Source organism: Erythrolamprus reginae, chromosome 8 (genome assembly GCF_031021105.1).
Source record: "Erythrolamprus reginae isolate rEryReg1 chromosome 8, rEryReg1.hap1, whole genome shotgun sequence".
NCBI lineage: Eukaryota > Metazoa > Chordata > Lepidosauria > Squamata > Dipsadidae > Erythrolamprus > Erythrolamprus reginae.
In genome coordinates this window covers 9,048,686-9,071,099 of record NC_091957.1, presented here as the reverse complement: position 1 = coordinate 9,071,099, position 22,414 = coordinate 9,048,686, and the positions used below count along the sequence as shown (strand labels likewise).

Below are 22,414 nucleotides of genomic sequence, written 5' to 3'. Positions count from 1 at the left end.
CGAAGAAGCTTGAAATCTATGGAACTGAGCCTGCTTTGCATGCAGAAGATCCTTCATATATACACACAACAACAGCAAGAACAAAAGAATAGCATCTACTTTTTTTTAAAAAAAACTTTTATTTCAATTATATACATTTAAAAGGACATTTTCTCATCTCCTAAGGTAAAATCTAGAAATCCAACCTATTTCTGCTGCCAAAGAAATTCATTATCTCTCTTTAAAAATTTTTTTTATTACATTTATGTACATTTAAAAATAATACAACAATGCAAACAACAATAAAAAAAGCAAATCAGAACAAAACTATCTGTATAGACAGTTAAACAAACCAACAAATGCACTAAGTAACCTCTAAGGCTATCTTACAGCATTTAATATTGATGGTAAGCATTGAACTAAATATATTATCTATAGTCAACATAATTGTATGATCTTTCTTTGGTAATATATTTAAAATTATTCTCATCCACTTAGTTACTTATCTATTTTATTTTATTTGTTTTGTCAAGTACGTATTGGTGGTATACAAAGATATAACAATGTTTATATACATGATACTAGTAAGAGAGAAACATTAGCACAGGGGACGGAAGGCACTCTGGTGCACTTATGCATGCCCCTTACTGACCTCTAAGGAATCGGGAGAGGTCAACAGTGGACAGTCTAAGAGTAAAGTTTTGGGGGTTAGATGATGATACTACAGAGTCAGGTAGTGAGTCCCATGCATCAACTACTCGGTTACTAAAGTCGTATTTCCTACAGTCGAGTTTGGAGCCGTTTACTTTAAGTTTGTATCTGTTGTGTGCTCATTGTAGTTGAAGCTGAAGTAGTCGTTGACAGGAAGGACATTGTAGTAGATGATTTTATGCTTAGGTTGCGTTTAAGGTGACTTAGTAAAACCAGTAAATAACGACATGAATCGTAATACCAAATTGAAACGATAAAATGTAAACATCGATCGACACAAATTTTGAACTACAAAGAAACTGAATGAATAAACTCATAAATCACTGATAAATGATGGCACTAGCAACTACGTCAAATACATATGGATAAAAATCTACACCACCTATATGCTTAAACCACAGGCCGCAAAACATAGAAGCCCCAGCTCCAACGCTGGCCCCCCACACTCTTCTTATTACTCTTTTCTTGCTCAATTTTTCTATTCGTCCTCCTCTTGTATTTCTTTCCCTTCTTTCTAAATCCCTTTCCCTTTCTTTCCCTCTCCTTCCCCAATCACGCATGCGATATAAATAAACTACAATTGCTAGAATGTACATTATATATATTCCCTTTACTTTTCTGTACTCTGTTTTTAATGTATATAACCAATAAACATATTTTAATAAAGGTGACGTAGTTCTAAACTTTCTAAACCTAGGATTGTGAGTCTAGTTGCATAGGGCAGTGTTTTTCAACCAGTGTGCCGCGGCACACTAGTGTGCCGCGAGACATGGTCAGGTGTGCCGCGAAGCTCAGCAAGAGAGAGAGAGAGAAAGAAAGAAAGCAAGAGAGAGAAAGAAAGCAAGAGAGAGAGAGAAAGAAAGCAAAAGAGAGAGAGAGAGAAAGAAAGCAAGAGAGAGAGAGAAAGAAAGAAAGAAAGAGAGAGAAAGAAAGAAAGCAAGAGAGAGAGAGAAAGAGAGAGAAAGAAAGCAAGAGAGAGAGAGAAAGAGAGGAAGGGAAGGAGGGAGAGAGAAAGAGAGCAAAAAAGAGAGGAAGGAAGGAAGAGAGAAAGAAAGAGGGATGGAGAGAGAGAGGAAGGAAGAGAGAGAAAGAGGGAGAGAAATGGAGCAAAAGGGAGGAAGAAAGAGAGAGAGAGAGAGAGAGAATATTTTTGTCCAAACTTTTTTTAGTCCCCCCCCCCTCCCGGCTCAATGTGTCCCATGATTTTGTATATGTAAAAAATGTGCCGCAGCTCAAAAAAGGTTGAAAATCACTGGCATAGGGTATTCTGTTGCGAGTGGAGTGGACTTCTTGGTCCTTTCTCTCCACCAGTTTCACTGAAGATTCTGGTTTCTCTCAAAGCGTCACAGGAGAACATAATTGGAATATAATGAATGAATGGGAAGAACGAACATGTTTGAAGTGTTTTCGATACTCCCTATAATCATCTGCGTGAAACGTGTTCATTAACAATCTCGAGGGATACATGCTTCTGGTGCGCATTGATAATCCCAGATACTTTTCTGAAGGGATTGAGATAACAGGAGAGCTCTGTTCGAGGTTGCACAGCTCTGTTTACTTCCTGGATTTAGGGAATCACCGAAGTAAAACCAATATTCCAATTCCCACCCACTCCCGTCTCTTGCATAAATGTGTATTTTTGGGAATGGAAGCCAAAGCGAACGAGGAGGGAGAGATAGGAAGAAGTGGAAAGGTCCTTACAAGGTCCCTTCCAACAAATCTGTTATTATTCTTTTCTTTTTTTTCAATATTCGAGAGGCGGCCCCAAAGAAGAGGACGGAGTGGAACTAATTTCCAAAGCATCAGAAATGTAAAATGATGCACTTGGGGAAAAGGAATCCTCAATCTGAGTATTGTATTGGCAGTTCTGTCTTAGCAAAAACTTCAGAAGAGAAGGATTTAGGGGTAGTGATTTCTGACAGTCTCAAAATGAGTGAACAGTGCAGTCAGGCAGTAGGGAAAGTAAGTAGAATGCTTAGCTGCATAGCTAGAGGTATAACAAGCAGGAAGAGAGAGATTGTGATCCCACTGTACAGAGTGCTGGGGATACCATATTTGGAATACTGTGCTCAGTTCTGGAGACCTCACCTACAAAAAGAGATTGATCAAATTGAACGGGTCCAAAGACAGGCTGCAAAAATGGTGGAAGTTCTTAAGCCTAAAACTTATCAGGAAAGACTTCATGAAACCCATCTGTATAGTCTGGAGGACAGATGGGAAAGGGGGGACATGATCGAAACATTTCAATATGTTCAAAGGTTCAGGAGGGAAGTGTTTTTAATAGGCAAGTGAACATAAGGACAAGGGGGCACAATCTGAGGTTAGTTGGGGGAAAGATCAGAAGCAATGTGAGAAAATATTATTTTACTGAAAAGTCGTAGATGCTTGAAACAAGTTTCCAGCAGACGTGGTTGGTAAATCCAGAGCAACTGAATTTAAACATGCCTGGGATAAACATATATCCATCCTAAGAAAAAATACAGGAAATAGTATAAGGGCAGACTAGATGGACCATGAGGTTTTTTTCTGCTGTCAATCTTCAAAGTTTCTATGGCTGCAATTATTTTATATTGTATGGTTTTTTAATATTGATCCATATTTATTTTGCTGTGAGTCACCCAGAGTCCCTAGGGAGTTGGGCAGCATAGAAATAGAAACCAACCAAGCAACCAACAAACAAACAAACAATGGCTGTTTGTGGGCCACTCTGAGTCTTCAGAGAGGGGTGGCATACAAATCTAATAAATTATTGTTGTTGTTATTGTTATTGCTATTGCTATTGCTATTGTTGTTGTCGTTGCCGTTGCCGTTGCCGTTGCCGTTGCCGTTATTATTATTATTATTATTATTATTATTATTATTATTATTATTACTAATGGATGGAAACTAATCAAGGAGAGAAGCAACCTGGAATTAAGGAGAAACTTCCTAACAGGTGGGGACAATTAACCAGTGGAACTCCTTGCCACCAGATGTTGTGGGGTGATCCATCACTGAAGGCTCTCAAAAAGAGACTGCACAACCATTTGTCTGATGTAGGGTCTCCTGCTTGAGCAGAAGACCTCCTAGGCCCCTTCCAACTCTATTATGCTATGATTCTACCAAATGCTTTCTTCATATTCTCTTTTTTTTCAGGAGTGAAATCAAGGTCTCTTTCGGAAATGCGGCCCTTGGCCAGTTTGGCTTGGCTTTCATTTCCATCATAGTTTGCACGTCTTGTTCAGACTGTAGTGCCCTTGCTATGAATAACCTCTGGTCTTGCTTCTAGCCAATTCATCCTGTAAGACACATTACATCGAGCATGTGAAATACTTGATAACTCCTTATATTTATTCTGCAGGATTCCTGATTGGCTAGGAACTTTCTTTGCAGGAGAGAAAAGCAAAAAAGAGAGAGAGAGAGAGAGAGAAGGGAGAATGGATATGAATGGATGCTAGAAATGGAAACTGTTTTGCGTAGATTTTCCTCGGAGAAACCATCCATATTGTCCTTAATCTTCATGATGGAAAGTTAGATAAGACATGAAATAAGTAGATAAATTGGCCTCTGATTCTCTCCCCTCGGTCCATCGTTTCCTTTCAGACTTAATCTTAATCTTGCACTTGCAGTGCTGGAATAATAGATAACATTTTACTTTTTCTACTTGGTCATTTTGAATGTTCAGAAATAATTATTATTATTCCTCCTCCTCCTCCTCCCCCCTCCTCCTCCACCACCACCACCACCACCTCCTCCCCCTCCTCCTCTTCCTCTCCCTCTTCCTCTTCCTCTTCTTCTTCTTCCTCTTCCTCCTTTTCGTCTTCCTCCTCCTACTACTACTACTAATTTACCTTGAGTTAAAAAACTAAGGATTTGTAGGGTGGCATGCAAAGGAGATGAATTCACTTAATAATATTTTATATCAGTACCTTACATTTGTTTAATATAATCCTTTGCATGAGTTATATTCTCATGTTTTACTACTCAATTTTAGCATATTATACTGCATTTTAACTTATCTATCCAAATTTCCTTTATTTTATCCAATTTTATTGTATTTTAACCAGTCACAGTTTTATGAAGACCGACGTGGTCACTATTTTTGTTTTGATATGGCCTATTGACTAATCAAATAAAATTGATTGTTGTTGTTACTAATTAACTTCTTCTCCTTCCTCTTCCCTTACCTTGCTTAGCATTAGTGAGCTGTCAGCAAACAACAGGACTCCAAAAGAACCTTTCAAATAAAATTCCCTTTATTCTTCTGAACATCTTCCACTGCCTGGAACTGACTTTACGTTTGGTGATTCAGGTGGCTGGGTTGCTTACTTTCATCGATGGGAAATGGCAACGCAAAAGTAGGTAACTGCAGGTATCTTAGAAGACTTTGGGAAATCACTGAAGTGGAGGAATTACCCAGCTAGAAGAATATCAGTTGGGATAGGTAGGGCACTGAAGAGTGAAAAGTTCCTCCAAGAATCTTAGATCTTTCTCAAAAGGTATGCTTTCAGCATCACCTATATTCTTGAAACCAAAATTTCTTCCTACATGTGTTGTGGTTAGCTCTGGCCCAGCTCCTGCCCCAAGGACTGTGGATGTGGGGGAGACATCCACATGCTGCAGGCCTGGTTTGCCCCCGGTGGAATCTGCTGATGAAGGCTCCTCTGACCAAGAAGACATGAGTGACAGGGAGGAGGAGAGTGTGGCAGACAGCTCAGAAGGAGATCAATTATCTAGCTCCTCCTTGGATTCGGAACAAGAGTTAATGATACAGCCACGCATGCGGAGAGCGATGCATAGGCAACAACAACTGAGAGATTATTATCAAAGAAAATGAGGCCACCTGTGGTTGGATGGGGCTGTGGTAATTAGTGAGGCTGCTATAAATAGCAGCCTGTGGGTTTGGCCATTGTGGAGGATTATCTGATCGTTGTGTTTCATGACTGCTTTACTGACGGACTTTTTGTGTGCTGATTTTTCCCTGCTTTCAAGCTAACCCAGAGCAAAGTTTGTTTCACTTTGTGAAAGAAGAAGGACTGTGCATTGCCTCACAGCTGCAAGCTAAGTATCACAGGACTGATAAGGGACTTGTATAAATTACCAGTTTGTTTGGAGACGAGTGCTCTTTGCTATACCAAAAGAGGGCTTACTTTAAGTGAATTTTCATTATAAAGAACATTGTTTTGAATTTTCAAACCTGTGTGTGTCTGAAATTCGTACCTGTGAATTTTTGGGAGGATTCTACCAGAGAGCCCGACAGAACATACATTTATGTGTCAGGGTTCCAAATAGCATCAGAAATTAAATAATTTCATTTCCTATGTGGAGGCCAGGACCTACTGGGGAAAAAATTTAAAAATGGATAAGAGACATCACACAAATCGACTTAGAATTGAGACTTGAAATATTCTTATTAAGTATGATTGACTGGGGGATAAATAAAGATAATAGATGTTTGATTACACATTTAATCACCGTAGCAAGAATCTGTTATGCACACCAACAGAAGAAAGACACCGTACTCACCAATATACATATCAAAAATAAAATAATGGAACTGGCAGAGATGATTAGATTAACTCTGAGAATAAAGGAGAAAGAAGATTCAGTTTTCTACAAAATATGGGATAAATGGTATAATTGGTTGCAAAAAATTAAGGAATAAACAACTTTAATACAACACATTGAGGTGACATTAAAAAAACTAAAATGAAACATGTTTGGATAGGATAGATTACAGATAATGATTTTAATGTCTGTTTAGTTATGAAAAATGAGCTATACTAATTTGATTAAGAACAAATTGTATAAATAAATTGTAACTAGCTTTGATATTTTACTTTTTACCATTAATATAATGTACTAGCAACAATTAATAATCGATTGGTATAGCAGAATGAATTTGAAAGTATTGATATGACGTACTGCAAAGATTTAGAAAGACAAGGTCCCTTCAAATTATGTCATTATTACATGAAACTATTTATGAAAGTATACACTCAATGTACTACAGTGTTCCCTCACTTTCCGCGGGGGATGCGTTCTGAGACCGCCCGTGAAAGTTGAATTTCCGCAAAGTAGAGATGTGGAAGTAAATACACTATTTTTGGCCATGAACAGTATCATAAGCCTTCCCTTAACTCTTTAACCCCCTAAATTACAATTTCCCGTTCCCTTAGCAACCATTTAGATTATTACTCACCATGTTTATTTATTAAAGTTTATTAAAAATATATTTATGAAAGGCGGACGAAGGTTTGGCGATGACATATGACGTCATCGGGCAGGAAAAACCGTAGTATACGGGGGAAAACCACGAAGTATTTTTTTATTAATATTTTTGAAAAACCGTGGTACAGACTTTTCGCGAAGTTCGAACCCGCAAAAATCGAGGGAACACTGTATATATATATATATATTTTGGAATGCTGATGGATTGGCATAACTTACTTTTCTTTTTTTTTCTTTTTTTTTTAGAAACAAGTTTTATTGAATATTTACATTAAAATTACACACAAAAAAACAAGAATATATACACAAAAAAAGGGAAAAGAAAGGAGGAGGAATAAAGAGAGAGAGAAAAAGGATAGGAAAGTAAAAAAGAGAAAATAAAGCATTCTGCTTTATATATTACATATTTGATATCATTATTTACAACTAGAACTACTCAAGGAGTAGTGCATTTTATATGCAGCTTATGTCTAATTTGCAAAGGAAAATCTTCCTTTTGATACGTTATTATGCATTTATTAAATAGGTACATTTTTATGATCTTCATATCATTTTATCAGTCATATATCCTTCTTGTTTCAATGGTATAATGGTGCTATGATTTATTAATATTTGTTGATAATATTTAAGTTTATTACTTCTAAATTTGAAATTGGGGTTCCTCATTTCTTTTCATTTTACTTTATTTAATTTTGTTTTTATTTTTAATTTATTTTTTGCAACCCAGATATACCATCTGTCCCAGCTTTTGTGGAAATCTTCCATATCCTTATCTTGCAGTTCATAAGTCAATTTTGTCCTTTCAACTACCTGATACACTTTGGTTATCACATTGTATATTGTTGCTGTGAGTTCCTCTTTCCAACATTGAGCATACGTGATTCTGGAATGCTGATGGATTGGCATAACTTACTTTTCAACTGTGCACCATTCGCCTTATTAATACTATCGTGGTTGTGGTTTGTTTTGCAACATCACAAAAAGGAAAACAACATTGGAGGGTCACAAGGAGACAATTCTTGCAACCAGAGTCAGGGAGAGCATTCTTGCTCGCTTTCCTACGGCCAAAGAACAGAGAAACGGCGATTATCCTTTTGAAAAAAAAAAAGATATGACAAAATTGCAGACAATTAATAGATTTTTTTTCCCCCCACGTATCAAATCTATTTAAGAATATTTTCTTTTGCCCTGCTCGTCAATTGAAAAGGCTGCGGTGGTGGTGGTGGAGCTTCAAGGATTGGGGGTTTTTTTCTTTGTGTTTTGTTTACAAAAGCAGAAATTATCCTGACCTCGGACTTAGAAGCAGAGAGACGTAGCACAAAAGGAATCGGGCGAAAGGATGCGAAGATGATGTCCGGATGTTGCTAGGCGATGATTGAAGGAGAAAGAATAATAACCATTTTAAAACAGGTCTCAAAATAGACTCAATGAAGTAATCGTGTACACAACACACACCACCATCCTCTGTTGTCACATTTAATGAAGTGATTCATTACCAGCAGCAGTGGCCATGAAGAGGCCAAGGTTGTTCACCAAGAAATTTGGGATTTCTTAATTGTCACAAAAGTTTCTCTCTCTCTTTCTCTTCTCTCCCCCGCTCTTCTCTTTTTTCTCTCTCTCCTTTCTCTCTTCTTTCTCCCTCTCTCTCTTTCCTCCCTCTCTCTTCTCTCTCCTCTCTCTTCCCTTTCTCTTTTCTCTCTTCTCTCTTCTCCCTTCTCCCTCTCTTCTCTGCCCCCTCTCTCCTCACTCTCTCTTCTCTCTTCTCTATCTTCTTTCTCTCTTCTCTCTTCTCCCTCTCTCTTCTCTCTTCTCTTTCTCTCTCTCCTTTTTCTTTTCTCTTTTCTCTCTTCTTTCTCTCCTTTCTCTTTTTTCTCTTTTCTCCCTTCTCCTTTCTCTCTCCTCTCTCTCTCCTTTCTCTTTTCTCTTTTCTCTCTTCTCTCCTCTCCTCTCTCTCTTTTCTCTTTTCTCTCTTCTCCCTCTCTTCTCTGCCCCCTCTCTCCTCACTCTCTCTTCTCTCTTCTCTATCTCCTTTCTCTCTTCTCTCTTCTCCCTCTCTCTTCTCTCTTCTCTTTCTCTCTCTCCTTTTTCTTTTCTCTTTTCTCTCTTCTTTCTCTCCTTTCTCTTTTTTCTCTTTTCTCCCTTCTCCTTTCTCTCTCCTCTCTCTCTCCTTTCTCTTTTCTCTTTTCTCTCTTCTCTCCTCTCCTCTCTCTCTTTTCTCTTTTCTCTCTTCTCCCTCTCTTCTCTGCCCCCTCTCTCCTCACTCTCTCTTCTCTCTTCTCTATCTCCTTTCTCTCTTCTCTCTTCTCCCTCTCTCTTCTCTCTCCTCTTTCTCTCTCTCCTTTTTCTTTTCTCTTTTCTCTCTTCTTTCTCTCCTTTCTCTTTTTTCTCTTTTCTCCCTTCTCCTTTCTCTCTCCTCTCTCTCTCCTTTCTCTTTTCTCTTTTCTCTCTTCTCTCCTCTCCTCTCTCTCTCTTTTCTCTTTTCTCTCTTCTCCCTCTCTTCTCTGCCCCCTCTCTCCTCACTTTCTCTTCTCTCTTCTCTCTCCTTTCTCCTTTCTCTCTTCTCCCTCTCTTCTCTCCCCCTTTCTCCTCCCTCTCTCTTCTCTCTCCTCTCTCTCTCCTTTCTCTTTTCTCTCATCTCTCTTTTCTCTCCTCTCTCTCTCCTTTCTCTTTTCTCTCTTCTCTCCTCTCTCTCTCCCTTCTTTTTTCTCTCTTCTCTCTTCTCCATCTTCTCTCTCTTTCCTTTCTCCCTTCTCCCTTCTCCCTCTCTCCCTCTCTCTTCCCTCTTCTCCCCTCTCTTCTTCTTCTCTCTCTCATCCCTCTCTTCCCCCCCTCTCTCCCCTCCACCCCAATGCTATTGCTATAAACTCCTTCAAAGCACCTGCTTCTCCTGTGGCCATCTCCTGTTGATGTTGACACAGGCGGGAGGTCATCTGTATCGCTGACAACAGCGCCCATCCAACACAGATGCTTAGCTCAGGAGCTGGCTGGCATAATGAAGCATCTCCCAAGTAATTTAATCATGCACGAGAGCTTCTGGTTCCTCGCCTTCCCTCCTCCGTTCATTGGGTGAGCAAAGTTCAATCTTCCTTCATTAGCTTCCTTGCCCTTGAAACAAGGTAGCGGTGGGGAAACTGGGTGGTGAGCAAAAGCTCTTAGCAAGCTGATTAAATCTTCCCACTGCAAATAGCCTGATCAGGCAGTAATTTGAGTGTCCACCGAACGTGATATTTTTCGAATTCGCTCCCCGGTGCCTATGTATGCGTTAGACGGATCCGCCTCCTGCTCTGGGTGGTTTTGAACAAGGGGTTTTTAAATGAAAAATTAAAAAAGAGGGAAGAAAATGAAGAGCTGAAGGCATCACACTCCACAATGAAATGGTCCATTCTGTCAGTGGACGGTGGGGAACGGATTTAATAAATTTCTCCTTTTTTTTCCCAGGCAGGTCCCAAAAGTGCTCTTCCACCCTTCCTTCCTTCCTTCCTTCCTTCCGACTAGGTCTTTTAGTCCAACCCTCTGCTTAGGCAGGAAACCCTACATTACTTCAGACAGATGGTTATCCAACATATGCTTAAAAGCTTCTAGTGTTGGTGTATTCATAACTTCTCTAGGCACACTGTTCCACTGTTCCCTCCCTCCCTCCCACCCTCCCTCCTTCCTTCTTTCTTTTCTGCCTTCCTTTCTTTTTTTCCGATTGGAAGTTGTCCAAGTTGGCAGTACTTTCCACTTCCATCGATTCATTAACCCATCCTCACAACATGGCAACTGGATTCCGTTTTTCCCTTAGGGAATAAATCTCTGTCTCTGTCTCTGTCTCTGTCTCTGTCTCTCTCTCTGTCTCTCTCTCTCTCTCTCTCTCTCTCTCTCTCTATCTATCTATCTATCTATCTATCTATCTACAGCATCTATCTATCTATCTATCTATCTATCTATCTATCTATCTATCTATCTATCATCTATCTATCTATCTATCTATCTATCTATCTATCTATCTATCTATCTATTTATCTATCTATTTATCTATCTACAGCATCTATCTTTCTATCTATCTATCTATCTATCTATCTATCTATCTATCTATCTATCATCTATCTATCTATCTTATCTATCTATCTATCTATCTATCTATCTATCTATCTTTCTATCTATCTATCTATCTATCTATCTATCTATCTATCTATCTATCTATCTATCTATCTATCTATCTATCTATCTATCCCTCTCCCCCTTCCAAGCCATGGCCTGGAGTCACGGCATGCCAGGAAAAAAATCAGCCGAGTCCCTCCCATCTCCAAGTCATTGGCATGTAGGTTTTGATCTGATGAGCCAAGTATCTCCCCCTTCCGCCTCTCAACCTGCTGCAGGTCTCAGGAAATAATGAGGGAAGCCACTGAAGCAGTACATGGGGAGAAGCCGAGGTTTGCACATGTACCGGGAGGGACTAATCAGGCGTTGTTTCAGTCTGCCTGTCTGCCTCCTCCTGGTGATTATGAAGATTTGATGGCAGCCATTAAAGAACCTCATCACATCCTTCCAAAAATAAGTCTGCCCTCAAGAGCATCTCGCCCCCCGCCCCTTTGAAAGCCAGCAGCACCATGTCTTTCAACGGAGGGCCTTTTAGCTCCCGTGACAGCCGCATGGCTCCAAACTACCTTTAGCAATTCCTCCTTTCAACCTAAAGGTTGGATGAGGTTACTCTTCAACCTGTGTAACAGATGTGCAGATGAGCAATAACATTTAGCATCTATCTATCTATCTATCTATCTATCTATCTATCTATCTATCTATCTATCTATCTATCTATCTATCTATCAATTTATTGGATTTGTATGCCGCCCCTCTCCGCAGACTCGGGGCGGCTAACAACAGTAATAAAACAGTATATGACAATAATCCAATACTAAAAACAGGTAAAAACCCATTAATATAAAAACCAAACATACATACAGACATACCATGCATAAAATTGTAAAGGCCTAGGGGGAAAGTGTATCTCAATTCCCCCATGCCTGATGGCAGAGGTGGGTTTTAAGCAGCTTACAAAAGTCAAGGAGGGTGGGGGCAATTCTAATCTCGGGGGGGAGTTGGTTCCAGAGGGCCGGGGCCGCCACAGAGAAGGCTCTTCCCCTGGATCCCACCAAGCGACATTGTTTGGTTGATGGGACCCGGAGAAGACCCACTCTGTGGGACCTAACTGGTCACTGGGATTCGTGCAGCAGAATACTTGTAGACCGCTTCATGGGGCTTTTACAGCCCTCTCTAAGCGGTTTATACAATCAGCATATTGCTCCCAACAATCTGGGTCCTCATTGGTAAAGCCACCCTTGGAATACTGCATTCAGTTTTGGTCGCCACATGTTTATTTTTACGTGAAAGGATCGCCCTTTGCTTGCAGCGCCACTGCGGCGTCCTTTTTCGTAAAAATAACAATGTTTATTTTTATGTGAAGACCTCCCTTTGAAGGAACTGGGGAATCCCTCCCACAAAGAGATTCCGGGGGCGGAGCTTTGATGTCACCGGCAGGTTGCTAAGGACGCCAAGGTGATCACTTCCTGGATTCCATGGAATCTAGGATGTGATCACCTTGGCATCCTTAGCAACCTGCCGGTGACGTCAAAACTCCGAACGCTGAACACGACCCCGAACTTTGCCTGAAGTTTGAAAAAATTTCGTGTTCGTGTTCAGCATACTGAATACCGCAAAATTCAGTACGGACCTGAATTGTGCGGGTTCGGTTCGCCCATCACTAGTTGAGACTCTAGAAAAAGTGCAGAGAACGATTATTAGGGGACTGGAGGCGAAAACATGTGAAGAATGGTTGCAGGAACTGGGCATGGCTAGTTTCATGAAAAGAAGGGCCAGGGAAGACATGATAGCAGTCTTCCAATATCTCAGGGGTTGCCACAAAGAAGAGGGAGTCAAGCTATTCTCGAAAGCACCTGACGGTAGGACAAGAAGCAACCGGTGTGTTCTGTCGGGCTCTCTGGTGGAATCCTCCCAAAAATTCACAGGTACAAATTTCAGACACACACACGTTTGAAAATTCAAATCAATGTTCTTTAATAATGAAAATTCACTTAAACCAAGCCCTCTTTTGGTATAGCAAAGAGCACTCGTCTCCAAACAAACTGGTAATTTGTACAAGTCCCTTATCAGTTCTGTGATACTTAGCTTGCAGCAGTGAGGCAATTCACAGTCCTTCTTCTTTCACAAAGTGAAACACACTTTGCTCTGGTTTAGTTTCAAAGCAGGGAAAAATCAGCACACAAAAAGTCAAAGTCAGTAAAGCAGTCACAAAACACAAGGATCAGATAATCCTCCGCAATGGCCAAACCCACAGGCTGCTGTTTATAGCAGCCTCACTAATTACCACAGCCCCAGCCAACCACAGGTGGCCTCATTTTCTTTGATAATAATCTCTCAGTTGTTGCTGCCTATGCATCGCTCTCCACATGCATGGCTGTATCATTAACTCTTGTTCTGAATCCAAGGAGGAGCTAGATAATTGATCTCCTTCTGAGCTGTCTACCACACTCTCCTCCTCCCTGTCACTCATGTCTTCTTGGTCAGAGGAGCCTTCATCAGCAGATTCCACCGGGGGCAAAACAGGCCTGCAGCATGTGGATGTCTCCCCCACATCCACAGTCCTTGGGGCAGGAGCTGGGCCAGAGCTAACCACAACAGGGTGGAAACTAAACAAGGAGAGAAGCAACTTTGAACTAAGGAGAAATTTCCTAACAAGAAGTTGCCTCCAGAAGTTAGGAATGTTCCAACACTGGACGTTTTTAAGAATATGTTGGAGAACCATCTGTCTGAAGTAGTGTAAGGTTTCCTGCCTAGGCAGGGGGTTGGACTAGAAGACCTTTAAGGCCTCCATTTGTAGAATCTTACTTTTTTCACCATTGAATTTCATTTTGTTAGATAGTGCCCATTGTTCATGTTTGTCAAGATCCTATCAAGACATTGTTACCACTGGCTCTGCCAGTCATGAATATTCTAACAGAGCCAGCTCCTTTTTATCCCAACCTAGCATGTCGCCAAATGGAGGCTTGAAAATATCAATCAGCATTTTGGCAAGAGTTGAGCCTAAGAAATGGCTTGGTGCAATGTCAAGTGTGGAAAAAACTGGTCCACACGTGTGTGAGGCTTCAATTAACTTAGCTATTAATTAAATATCTTTGAGACCACCTTCTACCACATAGCTTCCAGCAACCGATAAGGGCCCAGAGAGTTGATCTTCTCCGGATTTCATCAATGTTGGCTGGAATGTCTCCAGGGTAGGGCCTTCTGTGTGGCTGCTCCAGCTCTCTGGAATCAGCATATAGTTATAGTTATAGTTTATAGTTTATTAGATTTGTATGCCGCCCCTCTCCGAAGACTCAGGGTGGCTCAGAGCAAAACAGTAATACAATATATTACAAATCTAATAATAATAAAAAATTAAATCCATTTAAAAGGCATTAATAACATAATAAAACCCCTAACTATGCAGCCATACACATTCAAACTAGTCATAATAAAAAAGGGGAAAGATGGTAATTATCCCCACGCCTGGTGACAAAGGTGAGTCTTCAGCATTTTAGGGAAGGCGAGGAGGGTGGGGGCTATTCGAATCTCTGGAGGGAGTTGATTCCAGAGGGCCGGGGCCACCACAGAGAAGGCTCTTCCCCTGGGTCCTGCCAGCCGACATTGTTTGGTCGACGGGACCCGGAGACGGCCAACTCTGTGGGACCTAATCGGCCACTAGGATTCGTGCAGGAGGTGGTCTTGGAGATATTCTGGTCCGATGCCATGTAGGGCTTTATATGCCTTTATATGCACCAAAGGCAAATTCCTTGTTTGTCCAATCACACTTGGCCAATAAAGAACTTCTATTCTATTCTATTCTACTCTCCATCTCCTATTCTATTCTGTTCTGTTCTGTTCTGATCTACTCTCCATCTTCTATCCTATCCTATCCTATCCTATCCTATCGTATCCTATCGTATCCTATCCTACTCTACTCTACTCTACTCTACTCTACTCTACTCTCCTTCTCCTATTCTATTCTGTTCTGTTCTGTTCTACTCTCCATCTATTCTATTCTAGTCATGAAACATTTGCAAGAAAACAACCAAGCTCAGAGAGCACCAAGCACTCTAACTCCCTTCTAGCACTGATAATGTCCCCTAGTTTGGTAATGAAACACCTACAAACAAACCAACAAGCTTAAAGAACACCAAGTAATTCCCAGTTCACCCCTGAGCGACAGAGATTCTCTTCCATTATAACTCTCTCTCTCTCATTTTCTAAGTTGTTTATGAATTAAGTAGGTGTGTGTGATTTCTTTGGGCACACCTAAGCGGCATGCAATCCTGATATATTTTGACAAAGCAGAAAAGCCAAGCTCCCAAATTGTCTCCTCTCTCCTCATTGCTATCTTCGCCATTCCGGGGCAGAGAGAGTTCAAATTTTCCTCTAATAACTCAACCTCGAAGTTGCCGTCTCTCTCTTGTCATATCTCCAAATCGCACCCAGTAGCCACGGCCTTTTGAAAAATGAAGGACAATAAAACTGTCAGCTCCAAAGACATCTGCCAGCCGGGGAAGAGCTGTTGAGAGATGGGACTTTTCCGCAAAAGGATTTCTTCCTAAAATCCTTGGGAATGAAAACGGTGTTCTTCAGTTGCTTTGTCTTAAGCTGTTCAGGGCAGTTTAATAAATAAAATAAACCCACAAGAACACCTACAACTAACATGTGTGTGTGTGCGTCCATCTTGTTCTCATGAAAAGGCAAAGACCAAGGACAATATACATCCAAGTGATGGATGGATTTCAGCAGCATCAGCAACCTGTTTTCCTACACACTTTGTTTGTTTGTTTGCCTGTTTGTTTGCCTGTTTGTTTGTTTGTTAGTTAGTTAGTTAGTTCGTTCGTTCGTTCGTCGTTAGTTAGTTAGTTAGTTAGTTAGTTAGTTCGTTCGTTAGTTAGTTAGTTAGTTAGTTAGTTCGTTAGTTTGTTCACTCGCTCACTCGCTCACTCACTCACTCATTTATTTGTTTGTTTGTTTATTAAGTTGCAAGTCCCTGCGGGCACCCGCAAGATATCTAAGTCCATCCACCTTGAATGCCTTCCTTATCTCCCACTCATTTCCCTTAAATGTTAGTTGGCCAGATTCTTGTAGAGAGCTTAAGTTTGCAATAAACCTTTATACTCATTTTGAACTCTCTGAATCTCCTGATTTCCTCGCGCTTGAGTTTTTCACCCATTATCCCTTGCAGATGCCCCTGGTTGTGAGAGGCACAGAACCATGGTTATTTCCTCACAGTGTGGATGTCTCAGAAGTACTTTTTTTCAAGAGGCAACTAGACTTTCTTTGTTTTGTTTTAGTCATTCATCCATCCATCCATTTATCTATTTATTTAACTATTTATTTAACTACTCAGGTACGTATGTACGTACGTACGTACTTACTTACTTACTTACTTACTTACTTACTTACTTACTTACTTACTTACTAGATTTCTATGCCTCCCTTCTCAACCGACTCAGGGCGGCTTACGACAGAAATAAATACAAAATACAAAGCATGCAAGAAATCTCATAGTAAAAAATTCTAAAAGTTCTTTTTTTAAAAAAAAAAAACCTATTTACCGTATTTTTTGGAGGATAAGATGCATCTTATTCCTCCCTAAAAGAGGCTGAAAATTCAGGGGCGTCTTCCTAAATTATCTTTCTATATAATTTCTTTTCTTTTGTTCTTTCTTTCCTCTAACCACTTATAAAACTTCTCCCATATCTAGTGATGGGTGAACCCGATGGTGTTCGGGTTCGGCGAGTTCGGCCGAACTTGCCGTGAATTTCGGGGGAGTTCGCTGTACCCGAACCTGAACCCGAACTCTCTTTGACATTGTGGGATTTCCCAGCTCCTTTTGCTGAAAGGACCTCCCTTTGTTTGCTTAGAAGAGAGGGCAGAAGCATTGCTGGTTCTATAGTATAATGGTTAGCACTCTGGACTTTGAATCCAGTGATCCAGGTTCAAATCTTGGTGGAGCCTCCCTTTTTAATTTTTTTTAAATTTTTAATTTTTATTTATTTATTTATCATCATCATCATCATCATCATCATCATCATCATCATCATCATGCTTCTTTATATAATAAAAGGACCCTCCAGGTCTTTGGGGGCAAAAGGGAACCTTCCCGATGTGCCCATGGAAATAATTAATAAATGATGATGGTGATGATGATGATGATGATAATAATAATAATAATAATAATAATAATAATAATAATAATAACAACAATAATAATAATAATAATAAAAATTAAAAAAGGATGTTCCACCAAGATTTGAACCCGGATTGCTTGATTTAAAGTCCAGAGTGCTAACCATCGCACTATAGAACTAGTGATGATTTTGCCCTATCTTCCAAACAAGTAAAGATATGGGCCATATCTTATAATATGCTGAGTCTTCTTTCCCTTCTAGCTTCTTTGACAACATATCCATCTCTGCACAATCCATCACCTTTTACCATCTCTTCTTCTGCCATTTTATCGCATTTCTATTGCTGGGCATATGTTATTCTTGCCGCTATCAGAATGTGAATAACCAGATATTGTACTTCTTTTTTAAATTTCTTATTAAAAATACCCAATAAATACAATTCTGTTTCTCCCCTGCCCCCCCCACTTTTTCTTTTGTAATTTCTTTTATCCATTCTAACAACGTTGGTTCTAACTAGCCTTTCCTTGCTGATATATAAGTTGGGGACGTGAGCGGACACCTCCTCAATGCTGGCGAGGAAGGGAGCAAAAGATGGAATTATTCAGCAGCTATAGGCTGATTATAAGCACCAATTTGTTTGTTGAAATTTAATGACTGTTGTGACATATGCATAAGTAAGTGAGGGAGGCATTGGGAAAGTCCTGTAAATATGTCTTAATGCTCAAGTCTTCTGTAAAATACATTTCTAAATCTCACACTCCATGGGAAAAATTTCTTGCACAAAAGTACCTTGCTTGCTTGCTTCCCTTTCCCTCCCTCCTTCTCTCCCTCTTCCCTTCTCTCCTACTTTCTTCCCTTTCTCCTTTCCTCCCTTCTTCCATTATTTTCCCCCTCTCTTTTTCTCCCCCTTTCTCCCTGCCTGCCTGCCTTCCCTTCTCTGTCTCTCCCTCCCTTTGTCCCCTCCTCCTTTTTTCTTTTCCTTCCTTCTTTCCTCCCTCCCTTCCTCTATCCCTCCTACCCTTCTTCCCTCCCTCAATCTCCCCCTTCCTTCTTTCCTCTCTCCCTCCCTCTCTCCCTCCAATCATTTTTCCCTCCATTTCCTCCCTCTCTCCCTCCCTTCTTTCCTCCCCCCTTTCTCCCTCTCTACCTGCCTTCCCTTCGCTGTCCTTTCCTCTCTTTCTCCCTTCCTCCATCTCTCTCTCTCTTCCTTCTTTCTTCCCTCTCTCTCTCCTTCCCTTCTTACTTCCCTTCATTCCTCCCTCCCTCCCTCCCTTTCCTCCCTCCCTCCCTTCTTTCCTCCACCCCTTTCTCCCTGTCTGGCTGTCTTCCTTCTTTGTCCCTCCCTCTCTCTATTCCTTCCTCCATCTCTCTCTTCCTTCTTTCTTTCTCCCCCTCTCTCTCCCTCCCTTCATTCCTTCCTTCCTCCCACCCTCCCTTCATTCTTTCCTCCCTCCTTTCCTTTCTCCCTCCCCTCCTTCCCTCGCTTTCTCCCTCCTCCCCTACCTTCTTTCCTCCCTCCCTCTCTCCCTCCCTTCCTTTATCCCTCCCTCCCTTCTTTTCTCCCTCCTTCCCTCCCTCCTTTCATTCTTTCCACCCTCCTTCCCTCCTCCTCCACCCCCTCCCTCCTTCCCACCCTTTCTTCTCTCTTCCCTACGTTTACATCTTCCCTGCCTCTGCATTCATTGCCCAAAGGCCATAAATACATTCTGTCATGTTTACGATTATTGGCGATTTTGATTTGACGAACGTCGATAGAATGCGACCGCGTGGAAGGTATTAAATACATTAAACAACTTTAGATCCACACCTCTCCCTTGTTCCCCTTTAGATTTCATCTAATATGAATCAATAGCGGCTTAATAATTAATGCGTTTAAACATTTTAATGTATATTTTATAGTAGATGGATCCATGCTTATTTTATGATGATGAAAGATTTACTTTTTAGGGGAACTGGAGAACGCTGTCATTCTGGCTTTTGATCACCCTTTCTCCTGGGATCTAAAGAGGTGACTTTTCCAGAGGAAAAGAGATGTTTTTCTATTGCCTGTGACCTTCAACAAAGAGTTTCTAACATGGGCTTAAAGTGTTCAGAAAGAGAATGAGCAGATTTGATTGGCTGATGGAGATGTCGGATTTCTCATGGCATGGCACCAAATAAAATCTTTGACAGGATGAAGCTGTTAGAGTTGGGGTCTTTGGCCTGCCCTACTTTATGCTATTTTAAAATATGAAGACCGGTTGCAGGAATTGGGCATGGCTAGTTTGATGAGAAGAAGGACCAGGGGAGACATGATAGCAGTCTTCCAATATCTCAGGGGTTGCCTCAAAGAAGAAGGAGTCATGCTATTCTCCAAAGCACCTGAGGGTAGGACAAGAAGCAGTGGGTGGAACCTGAACAAGGAGAGGAGCAACTTAGAACTAAGAAGAAATTTAGAACAATTAACCAGTGGAACAGCATGCCTCCAGAAGTTGTGAATGCTCCAACACTGGACATCTGTCTGAAGTAGTGTAGGGTTTCCTGCCTAAGCAGGGGGTTGGACTAGAAGACCTCCAATGTCCCTTCCAACTCTGTTGCTGTTGTTATATTATTAAATGTATTCTTAGCTGTGGGAATTTGGGAGGGGCATTTTAGCATTTAGATTTATATAGTGTTCTGTCGAGCTCTCTGGTAGAATCCTCCTGAAAATGCACAGATACAATTTCAGACACACACACGTTTGAAAATTCAAAACAATGTTCTTTATACCAAAAATGCAAATAAACTAAGCCCTCTTTTTTGTATAGCAAAGAGCACTCGTCTCCAAACAAACTGGTATTTTGTACAAGTCCCTTATCAGTTCTGTGATACGTATCTTGCATCTGTGAGACAATTCACAGTCCTTCTTCTTTCACAAAGTGAAACAAACTTTGCTCTGGTTTAGTTTCAAAGTGGGGGAAAATCAGCACACAAAGGTCAAAGTCAGCAAAGCAGGCACGAAACACAAGGATCAGATAATCCTCCACAATGGCCAAACCCACAGGCTGCTCTTTGTAGCAGCCTCACTAATTACCACAGCCCCACCCAACCACAGGTGGCCTCATTTTCTTTGATAATAATCTCTCAGTTGTTGTTGCCTATGCATCGCTCTCCGCATGCGTGGCTTTATCATTAACTCTTGTTCTGAATCCAAGGAGGAGCTAGATAATTGATCTCCTTCTGAGCTGTCTGCCACACTCTCCTCCTCCCTGTCACTCATGTCTTCTTGGTCAGAGGAGCCTTCATCAGCACATTCCACCGGGGGCAAAACAGGCCTGCAGCATGTGGATGTCTCCCCCACATCCACAGTCCTTGGGGCAGGAGCTGGGCCACAACAGGGTGGAAACTAAACAAGGAGAGAAGCAGCTTTGAACTAAGGAGAAATTTCCTAACAAGAAGTTGCCTCCAGAAGTTAGGAATGTTCCAACACTGGACGTTTTTAAGAATATGTCTCCCCCACATCCACAGTCCTTGGGGCAGGAGCTGGGCCAGAGCTAACCACAACATATAGCATTTAGCATTTAGCCTTTATACCACTTCACAGTGCTTTACAGCCCTCTCTAAACAGTTTACAGAGAGTAAGCATATTGCCCACAGCTATCCGAGTCCTCATTTTACCAACCTTGGAGGGATGGAAGCCTGAGTCAACTTTGAGCCTACTGACATTCAATCTGCCAAACTGCAGGCATCCGGCAATCAGCAGAAGTAGCTTGCAGTACTGCACTCTAACCACTGCGCCACTGAGGCTCTCTCTAGCTGCACGAGGGATGTCTGCATGCAGCCATAACAAATTCCTTCTGGATTGTCAAGGTCATCCTTTGTCTTCACATTCCTGCACCTGCACAGAAGGAAATGGGAGTTGCTGCCAAGTTGGCAGGTGAAGATTGGTCAATATTAGAATGTCTAGGTAATATAATAAACCGTCAACAAACTTTAAGCAGAGTCAGTGTAGCAGTGTGTGTTAGTCAGTCAATGAATCAGACTTAGTAAAAAAATAGAACAATATTATTATATACAGATAGGCAAATAAACAATAGTAGTTAGACAGTCCAATGTCATGCACATATAATTCTAATAATGGTTTACAAACCAGGTTAACGCACACAGCAAAAATATACACACAGCAAATATAAATCTCTCTAGTATAAACTCCCCCAAGAGGAACATCGTTGGCTCCCTCTTGTGGCCACCCAGCAAATGACTCTTAAAGGTACAGTCTTAAACTTACATTGTTAGCTTCTGTATTGCCTCACCCAACATAGTTACATACAGTACACTAACAGTCAATGTGATGGACTTGGGGTTGTGAGGACAAGGGCTTGATCTTTCAACTGGGTGGATAAACCACTGCAAATTCAGGTTTCTCCCAGATGTACCAACATGGCTCAGCTAATAAATTGGAACTTTGAGGAATCCTTTGTCTCAGAATCTGATTTGATTTTCAGTGCTATTTGGAACCCTGAAAGTCCTTTTTCCATGGAAAGTCAAAAATTCTACACTGTTCTTGAATGGGAAACGGTGAAGTGAAGTAATAGACATATCAAAGAAGAGAATTGTTGGAACAATTCTTAGAATTGCTGCTCAGAAGTTATTCAGAAATCCCTTGACATTTACTCTGCTCTGTTTATTTGATTTCATCCCATCCTTCTGTTTGTACAATGTTCAAGCCAGAGACATTGAAAAAATATAAATATAGAGGTACAAGAGACAGAGTAAAAACCAAGTAAATTACTCCTCTACTGACAAACTAAAATGACATAGTGTTGAGAGCAGTAGTTTTCAAATCCTACCTCTTTTCCCCCCCTCCCAGGTTTATAAAAGAAGATATGTTGTTCTTGGTTGTGATTGACATTGTTTTGTGTTTTACTTCTGCATTTGGTTGATTAAATGGAAATAAACTGTCCATCAGAGCAAGAGGAGAAAGAGAAAGGAAGAAGAGAAGGAGGGAGAGAAGGAGGAGACAGATAAAGAGAAGAGGATGAGAAGCAGAAGATAGATAAAAAGCAGAAGATATATGAGGAGGAGGAGGAGGAGGAGGAGGAGGAAAGGAAGATAGATGAGAAGAAGAGGAGAAGGAAGGAAAGACAGATGAGAAGAAGAAGATGACGAGGAGGAGATAGATGAAGAGAAGATAGATAACGAGAAGAGGAGAAGGAGATAGATAAAAAGCAGAAGATAGAGGAACAGGAGGAGAAGAAGGGGAAGATGAGGAGAAAATTGATGAAGAGGAGATAGATAATAAACAGATGATGGAGATGGAGGAGGAAGAAGAGGAGATAGATGAGGAGAAG

At 40.9% G+C, this 22,414-nt stretch overlaps 1 non-coding gene across 1 annotated transcript; it reads left to right on the top strand.

Annotated features, from left to right (window-relative positions):
* The first annotated feature begins 16,860 nt into the window (after window positions 1-16,860).
* TRNAQ-UUG (transfer RNA glutamine (anticodon UUG)) lies at window positions 16,861-16,932 on the top strand. The gene has a single exon. It is a non-coding gene; the product is annotated as a tRNA-Gln (tRNA).
* Window positions 16,933-22,414: the final 5,482 nt, after the last annotated feature.